Here is a 10,135-nt window from a genome sequence, read left to right as displayed (position 1 = left end):
AATTTGTCTGATGGTCGTTCACATAAGCACTAAGCATGGTGGCTAGGGTTTTATTAAACCGCTCTACCATTCCATCACTTTGAGGGTGGTAAGGTGACGTCCTTGTTTTCTCGATATGGAGTAAGGCACAAAGTTCTTGGAACAAATTGCTTTCATATTGCCTACCTTGATCGGAATGAAGTATCCTAGGCACTCCAAGTTTTGCAAAGACTTCTTCAACCAATATTTTTGCAACAGTTTGAGCTTCCATGTTAGGCATGGCGAAGCTGTCTGTCCATTTGGTAAAATAGTCAGACACCACCAATATATATCGGTTACCCCTATCTGTCTTTGGCAATTCCCCTAAAATATCAGTAGCTACCCTTTCCATGGGGATTCCAGTTTCTACAACTTTCATTGGAGCTCTCTTGGTAACGTTTGGACTTTTTCTTTTCGAACACGTCTCGCAGCCTGCAACGTATGTTCTAACATCCTTTCTGCATCCAGGCCAATAGTATTTGCTTCGTACCTTTTCCAGTGTCTTTTTATGACCTAAATGCCCAGAACCTTTAAAATCATGGCAAAAGTAAAGTACCTTTCGTCGTTCTCTGGCTGGTATAACAGCTTGAAATATATCATTTCCTTGTCCAGTTACCCATTTCCGGTAGAGCAAGTCATCTTTGATGAGTAGCATGTCCCATTGTCCCACAATTTCTCGGACGAAAATACTTTTTCCTGCCAGATCCTCTGATTTTGGTTTGATCCCTCCCTTCAACCATTTTATGACTAAGGCAATATCCGCATCTTTTTCTTGGATACTTTTCAAAGATATATCATCTGGCAATTTGGTTTCCTCTGCACTCTTAGTAATGGTATTGACAGACCCAGGCATATCCTCTTGATCCCACGAAGAAAAGAAACCACACTGTTTGCAAGGAATTCTACTGAGAGCATCAGCATTCTGATGTTGAGCTCCAGGTCGATGTTCAATCAACATGTCATATGTACTAAGCACCTCTAGCCACCTCGCCAGTTGGCCTTCCGGGTTTTTGAACTTCATTAGCCACCTCAGTGAACTGTGGTCCGTTCTTAGGCGAAATTGTCGTCCTTCCAGAAAATGTCTAAAGCCTTTAACAAAATGGACAACCGCCAAGAGCTCCTTCCTAGTGACACAATAACTCCTTTCACTCTTCGACAAGGTACGACTTGCATATGCGATCACTTTCTCGTGACCATCTTGTTCTTGAGAAAGTATAGCCCCGATTGCATCCCTGCTAGCATCGGTATCCAATATAAACTCTTTACTAAGGTCAGGATGACCTAAAACTGGAGATGTTGTGAGTTTATGCTTCAACAAATCAAACGCAACCTGGCAATCATTATCCCAGACAAAAGGCCTTCCTTTCTCAGTCAACTTGTGTAGGCACTTAGCAATCTTCGAGAAATCTTTTATAAACTTCCTGTAGTACCCACAGAGGCCAAGAAAAGATCTTATCTCACTTGCATTGGAGGGTACGGGCCAGTTTCTCACACTTTCAATCTTTTCAGGATCTGTGGTTATTCCTTCTTCTGATATAACGTGGCCCAAGAACTTTACAGATCTTTGAAACAAATGACATTTCTTGGCCTTTAGCCGCAATCCAGCAGACAGAAGTCGGTCAAACACTCTCCCTAAGTTTACCATCATTTCATCGAATGTTTTACCCATTATGATGATATCATCCAGGTAGACTAGGCATATGTCCCATTGCAATCCAGCCAATACCGTTTCCATAAGTCTTTCGAACGTGGCAGGTGCACAACAGAGTCCGAACGGCATTACTCTGAATTGAAAGAGACCTCTGCGAGTGGCAAACGCTGTTTTAGTTTTGTCTGCAGGGTCAAGTTCTACCTGCCAGTACCCAGAAAACATATCCAAGGTAGAGAACCAACTGTATCCGGACAATTGCTCCAAGGATTCGTCAATCCTGGGCAAAGGATATGCGTCTTTGACTGTGCTAGCATTAAGACGCCTGTAATCTACACAGAACCGATAGGAATTGTCTTTCTTTTTCACTAGCACAATTGGCGAGGCCCATGGGCTTATTGAAGGTTCAATGATATTGTATTCCAACATTTCCTCAATATTCCTTTCAATTTCCTTTGACAGATGGGCCGGAGCACGACGAACTGGTTGTTTGATGGGTCTCGCATCCCCAGTATCAATTTTATGCTTCACAATGTTGGTTTTCCCAAGATCATTGTTACTTTTGGCAAACAACGATGTGTACTGCAACAGAAAAGCTTTCACTTCCTTGGCTTGTGTCTTTGAAAGATGTTTTACAGATTCTTGATACAACTGTTCAATGTCATGCCGCTCTGCTAAATTACACGAGTCACTTGAGCTCACCGCGTCTGTTTCTTGAAACTGACCGATTTCAGTATTCTTATAAACCACCTTTGGCTCAGGGTCTACATTCAACAACCTAACAGGTACAATGTTTTCAAGAGGTCGGACAAATGTTCTGGCTGTCAGTGGCCTATTTGTGTCTTCCCTTTCTTTAGACTCTACAATACCTTCTGATTGTAATTTTCTATCATCCAAGGTACACACTTTCCCGGGTACAATTAATTCGCTTCGAGGGGGTATGCTGACCGTTTCTTTGGCCACTACCCTAAAGCATCCAAATTTACCTTCGTAAAGCACTGGAATCCGTTCATCCTGAAATGACAATACACCATGTTTCGTATCTATGATCATATCAAAACGCTTGATCATATCCAACCCCAGTATACCCTCAACCTGAAGATCGGCTACCAAAGCTAACGTCTTTACAACATGGTTCCCTATTTCCACCTCAACGTTTACTTTCCCTTCCAGTGCCAATTCTTCACCATCAGCAGTAAACACTTTCATGCCAGGTTCCTGAACCTGTACTTCACAATGTTCTCCTACGGCTTTCATTGATACTGACGACAACATGGTGACAGTGGCCCCTGTGTCCACTAACATTTTCACTTTAACACCATTAATCATGGCATATATGAACATTCCCGCTTCATTTGAGCATGAACCAAGTCTTCCAGTCAGATGACCATTTGACCCCTTATGTTCATACTTTTTCACAGTATCCCGCTCTTCTGAAGTTTTATTATCTTGTGTACCCTTGTCCTTCTCTGGACAGTTCTTTTTATAATGTCCTCTCTTATGACACCCGTAACATTTAACTGCATCCATTGTTTTACCTGGTCCAGGTGAATATTTGAAAGGCTTTCGATCAGACTGGCCTTCGCCCTTTCTGAGCTGTTGTATTTCCTTGTTCATATCTGCCACATTCTTTTCTATTGATGCCATCCAGTCCTTCAACTCTATCTTGAAAGATTCCTCACCAGCTGTTGTATCAGTCATCAACTGGTGTTGGTAGGCCCGATAACCTCGTTTGTCTTCTGCCCTAAGGTATGCCTCCAATTCTACGGCGTGCTTTATGGCATCATTTAAATCCCTTGGACGGGCTTGTTTAATTCTTATCCTCATGTCCGAGTCAGGCAAAGCATCCAGGAATTGTTCCATGGCCAGGGTTTCCCGCACTTCAGATGGGGCTTTTGGGTAGGCAAGATTGGCCAGTCGTCTAACAGCTTGTCCTAGTTCTGGGATGGTCTCTGTTGCTCTTTTCCGCCTTTCCCTCAGTTGAACTCTATACAACTCTGTTTGGTTGGGCGGGGCAAATCGTTCTTCTAATGCCTGAACTAGATAGTAATAATCGGTGTTATCACCTGGCAAATTTCCAAGGACCGCTTGAGCTTGACCACGAAGAGATGCTGCGAGAAATAAACCTTTCTCCTCTTCTGTCCACTCATTAAGTTTACCAACGGTATTAAAATGGGTCTTATAGTCCAACCATGAACCACTTCCATCATAGGTTGCCGCTTTGACCTCCCGTCTATTAAACCTCCGAGTCTCCGTCTCTTTTCCTTGGACAGTTGGTCTGCGATAACGCCTCTCAGTGACATTGCCATTATTCACCACAGGTCCAATGTCGCACCTATTTGTTTCAACCATGGTATCCATTTCCTCATTAAACCTTACTTTGGGACGAGTATGGTCAAATTGTCTATCGGGTCTAACATCAGGAAAATGGTCAGCCAAAGGGCTCCTGGGAATGATCGAAGAAGGTCGACCACTGGCAATTCCCGAGTCATAGTTATTACGAATCTCCATTTCGCGAGGCCTTGGCGTTGAATGCATGACATTTCCTTGCTGTCGGATACTTGTCTCTAGCTCTCTTATTTCCTCATGTAGAGCCGTCAATTCTCGTTCCAAGTCAGCAGTTGCCATTATTCACAATAAAATATAAATTCACTTAACCTTTATTAAAGTACCAGAAAATATCAGAACAACAAAAATTAATTTCCCTGATCTGCAGAATCCCACCGCTGCCACCAAAAATTATGTAACGTGTGTCCAGCCGAGCGGTTGCTTTTATTTATTTGGACACGTACCCGGTTACACCCGGGATTCTGCAGAGCATTTTATTATAAATTGGCCTGTTGTCTTTCAGGCTAAAAACGAACTGAATCAATATATTTACGCTGATTACTTTAATAAATTTACTAAATCAAGATATTTACGACGATTGGTACTTAAATCAAAATATTAATTTCCCAGGGATTTACCTAAGCCCAAACCAACCACAAGTTTCCCCTTGTTAAACTTGCAATCCAATGTCCCCGACCACTAGCCCAGGCTACCAAACTACCCCTTGACCAATGCCCCTAGACAATTGGCCTTACCAAGGGTTCTGGCTACTGACCTGAGGTCTCTAACCAGTTGATTTCCCCAGCTCCCTTTGACACTGGTGTACAGGCTTATTCAGCCTTTATTGCCGAGTGTCAAAGCTACGGTGGTTGATCAACTGGCGCAACCTATACTATAAGGCTTCTTCAGCCTTATGTAGCCTTTAATCTAATATGGCCTATTCCGCCCTATTACGTAGCCTTTACTTACTCTATGCTCCTAGAGATCTTCTCAGTCTGGCTGCAGTGATCACACTCTCTGATTCTGCCGACTACCGCTGTTTATATAGCCTCGGCACATTCCATCTTTAATTCCAAGGGGGAACAGACTATTACCATGGAAATACCCTGTACTACCCTATTTCTATAATTGGTATGACCTGATTCGTCACAGTACCTTAATGATTTTGAAAGCTATTTTTCAAATAGTAATTGTACATCAATTGAATTACAAATGATTAATATGTTTTTAATTATGTATGCTGATGATACTGTCCTTTTGGCAGAATCGCCCGAGGGTTTACAGGATATGCTGAACACATTGCACAGATATACTGATGAATGGAACTTATCTGTTAATGTACAAAAAACCAAAATTGTAATTTTTAGAAACGGAAAATGTGTTAAAGATAATGAAAAATGGGAATACAATAGCAAATACGTAGAAGTAGTGAATCAATTTAACTATCTTGGTATGTTGTTTAACTACAATGGTAAATTTTAATCTACACAAAAGCAGTGTGCAGCACAGGGAAATAAAGCAATGTTCAGCATATCTAGTAAAATGAAAGATTTGAATTTTAATGTTGAAACTCAATTGAATGTTTTTGATACTTATGTAAAAAGTGTACTTAGTTATGGTGCTGAAATTTGGGGATTCCATAAAGGTCAAGATGTAGAAAAAGTCCATATAAATTTTTGTAAGAAGGTTTTGGGTGTCAGAAAAAATACTTGCAACAGTGCAGTTTATTATGAAGTAGGTAGATTTCCATTAGAGATTTTCAGGAAACAAAAAATTTCTAAATACTGGTTTAAATTAAGAAACAGTAAAAACTGTATTTTAAAAGCATGCTACGAAGACATGGTGAAAAATAATGACATATGGATTTCAAATATTAGGAAAGAATTGTCCATCTTAGGCTTAGCCGATTTATATCAAAGTACTATGAAAGAGTCTGTTATTTTAGATATTATATTTAAAAGAATGTGTGATGTCTTTAAACAAAAAGTTGTTAACGATATAAGCAATGCATCAAAATGTATATTATATAAACATGTTGTTGATCATTTTTGTTTACAAGTTTACCTAAAGAAACCAATTTATGTAAAATATCGTAAATTAATTACACGCTTACGGTTGTCCTCACATGACTTAAAGATTGAAACAGGGAGGTATGATAATTTAACACGTGATTGTCGAAAATGTGAATCTTGCAACTTAAATGTAATTGAAGATGAGTTCCATTTTTTACTTATTTGTCCATCACTTTGTAGTTTAAGAGATAAGTATATTAAAAAATACTACTCCCGAAAACCAAGTGTCTATAAAGTTATACAGTTATTATCTACCTCTAATACTAAAGAACTGTGTAATTTAGGTAAATATTTATATTATGCAAACAAGCAACGAACTCTCCATGTGAATTATCCAAATTGATTATGTACACTTTGTTTTTCTTACTGTTTATTTAATATGTATATGTTTATATGTATAACCTATGAGACATTTGTCTCTTGGAATAAAGAACTTGAACTTGAACTTGATCGCATGAATAATCCTTCTGGTGTTGAACAGTTCATGAATACCAGACTTTGAGTTGATCAATTTATTTACATGACAAATATTAGAAATATATACTTGCATCGGGCATTTAGACAACAGGTACCAACGCTAAATCCTCATTTAAATCTTCAATTATACCGGTAATCCTGTCAAATACGAAGAACACCTTAATGTTATATTACCTACATTTCATAAATAGCTACTTTTTTCGTGTTTGATACAGCACATGTAATTTATTGGCATTTTTTTTTACTTTGCGATCATTTTAAAATATGGATATTGTTTTGAGCATTTATATCTTTTTAAAACTATTCAAAGAAAGTCAATAAAAAATTGAAAATCAATTTAAATTGTTTGATGTTTCATTGTTCTTTTTTTAAATACAGTGCCTATGAGATGCGCAATGAATTGTGTGACAAAACCAGTGTATGTAGTTTTTAAAAATAAGATTAAACTTTTTGTGACAAACACTAATTATTTCTCTTCTGATTACGAACTGCTTAGCTAAATTGTTTTCATAAAAAACGTTTGAAAGTTTTTTTTTTCTTCTACTTTTTACACCTCCTTAAACCATATCTAAATGTTTTTGAAAATGATCGCTTCATGAAAAAATCCCCCTAACTATTATGTGGGAATATTGTATAAAACCACGTGTATCTTGTTGTTATTGCTACTTCTTCTGTCAGTTTTGAAGAAACAGGGATTTTATTTGGTTGTAAACAATTATGACATAATTCCTTTAAATATGTAAAGTATTGAGCCGTTTAAACTTTTATTCGTCTGTCACTTTTTGGCCAAAACTTCGATGTTCTTCTTCAAGGAGAAAAATGGAGAACAGGAAGTCGAAATGTAGATGCGCCTCCCTGGTTGATGAAGTCATGATGATTCCGCCAAAGGAATAAACAGATGACAAACTTAACAGGAGAAATATTAACTGACTGAAAATGTCTGTTCCTGTAATCATGGTGATAGTTTTATAAATAATAAAGTATATAGATTGATTTGACATAAGCACTATAATATGTTCAATGCGTAAAATAATAAATGAATGAGATGTAAATCATTTGTATCAATTAAGTTACCGTACTATTGTGATATTTAAACGATTTAATCCATTGGTGGGTTCACAATAAAAAGAATTAATTCATAAATTGGTCGTTGAGAGGTACGATTAGGACGCTGGATGGTCAACAAATTAACCATCAAATCTTTATAGAATTTTAGAGAGAGCGATGTTCATGGTCATTTTTAGACTGTATTGATATCTTTTAAAAGAAGACCTCCATATAGAATTCAAGAAAAGTACTCAATTTAAAAGGTAAAATATTTTGGTATTTTCTTTACTAAATGACAGTTTATAGGTAAACAAATCACATCGACAAATTTAAGGTAGATCTGATGGGTAATTAATGGTTGACCACCCAGCCCCCTTAAGCTTAAAGATTCTTGAAAGAACTATCTGAGAATGCTTTCGTGGACTTCTTTTGAAGAATCATATTTCTGATTGAAAGAAGAGAAATGTCTAGAATTGTAAAAATATTTGAGAAAATTTTGACAATTGTCAACTGCACGAACTTATGAAATACAAGCACTGATTGGTAGGCTACTATTATTGCAGTTGGTAATTAGAAAAAAAACATTTTATTTTAATTTTTTTTTATGCCATATCCTCGTAATACTACATCTCACCCAACCATAACTTAATTTTGAAGCTTGGTGCTAGAGATAGGAACACAAACTTTAACAAGAGATATTGTTAGCGCTCTACATATGTAGATTGTATATACGCCATCTAGTGAACGTATTGTTTCTCCGAAAGTTGTCATACTTTGGAAAGATAACAAAACACTGCTCACTGCTTTTGTGTCCATCCTTTTATTCCAATAAGCGCTTGCAGTTTATTGAAACTAAATCTACCTTCTAAAAAAATTATTATTGAAAGCATTTAAATCATTTAAATACGTTTTGTAAAATAATGCATTTTTCTGATTTGATTTGGACGGTCACTTATTGGGTTACAAGGTATTTTCCCTATAGCTTAAGGAGTTAAACAAAACTTGGAACAAAAAAATGTACTGTAGATGAAGGACTTTTGAAGATCACATCCAACTAAAAAACTATACTGAATATATTAAAAAAAATCATAGTGCTTAAAAAAGCGCCATACTTGACTTGTCCAGTACCATACGTCTAATGACATAAACAGAAAGCAGTCCTTGAGAGTTCATTATAAATCCAAGAAAATTAAAATTCTTTTAAAAAAATGCAAGTTTGATCCTTCTGGTATCTTTAATATATAATGCTACATAAATTATGTATTAAATTTGGAATTATCAAAAAATATGCTGTAGTTTAAAAGTTGCATTTCCGTTCACATTACAAGGACGGAATACGGCAATTATGTGACTTGAGTGAAATTGAAACTGGAAAGCATTTTAATCACATTGTCCATTCTTTAATAGAAATTCTTCATTTCACAAAATTGAACATATTTCAACCTTAAGTCAAAGTAAACTTAATTAAGGTCTCTACTCATTGCTGTTATGTGTATATTATGTAATGTAACTAAACATGCCAAGTGCATTATTGGTTATTTTGTTAATGAATCTTACAATTAGAGACAAACATACTTGAAAAAGCTATGTAACTTTTAACAGGTGCATACTTTATTTATTACTTAATAATTTAAAAGTAACTTATGAGTATGTTATGCCGGATGTCATGATGAAATATTAGCGAAAGGAAGAGAATTGATCCCTGGTGATATATGCATGTTACTATGATAAACTATTTACATGTAGTTACTATAGTTACTTACTTATTTACATTACACGTTGGGGGGGGGGGGGGGGGCAACGTTCGCTGTCCAAGCCAGTTACGATTTGCGCATTACAAAATATGTTCAGATCCATCTAGCTATACAAATCCTACTTTATTGCTTTTAAAATGTCATATTTTCTTCTTCATAAAATATTTTAGATCCATCTATCCTATACAAATATCTATTTAATGCTTTTGAAATGTCATATTTCTTATTCATGAAATATTTTTAGATCCATCTATCCTATACAAATATCTATTTAATGCTTTTGAAGTGCCATATTTCTTATTCATGAAAAATAAATAAAGATAAAATACGAGAGTTGACCAAAAAGTAATGTCACAAATGCGATAAAATCTCAAGCTCGCCATAATACGACAAAACTTCCGACCTTAACATATTAACATATATCTATTTAGATCTTAAGATTTAAAAGTGCACAATGATAATTTCTTCAAAGATTGTAAGCATTTATTGCATGATGGTGAGAGAGATATAAAGATTTTGAAAAAATCATATTTTCCGAGGCAGCGCCTTTTGGAAATCAGTTTTTCCGAGGGAATAAATATTCATAAATCAATCCGAGTGTTAACGTTCATGGAATAAATTGTTTATCATTCCGAACAACAGGTGATAATATAGAATACGTCCGGTTTTAAAGGGTCACGAACTTGGTCAAATTTTATTTTTACTATTTCATTGCTTAAAATGCATTAGTATTGCATTTCAAATTGTTAGTTTTTCGAATTACATGTAATCATATAGTTTTCTGAAATAAA

This window comes from Crassostrea angulata, chromosome 10 (genome assembly GCF_025612915.1).
Source record: "Crassostrea angulata isolate pt1a10 chromosome 10, ASM2561291v2, whole genome shotgun sequence".
In the NCBI taxonomy this organism is placed as follows: Eukaryota; Metazoa; Mollusca; class Bivalvia; order Ostreida; family Ostreidae; genus Magallana; species Magallana angulata.
Note: the sequence above shows the minus strand (reverse complement) of the source record.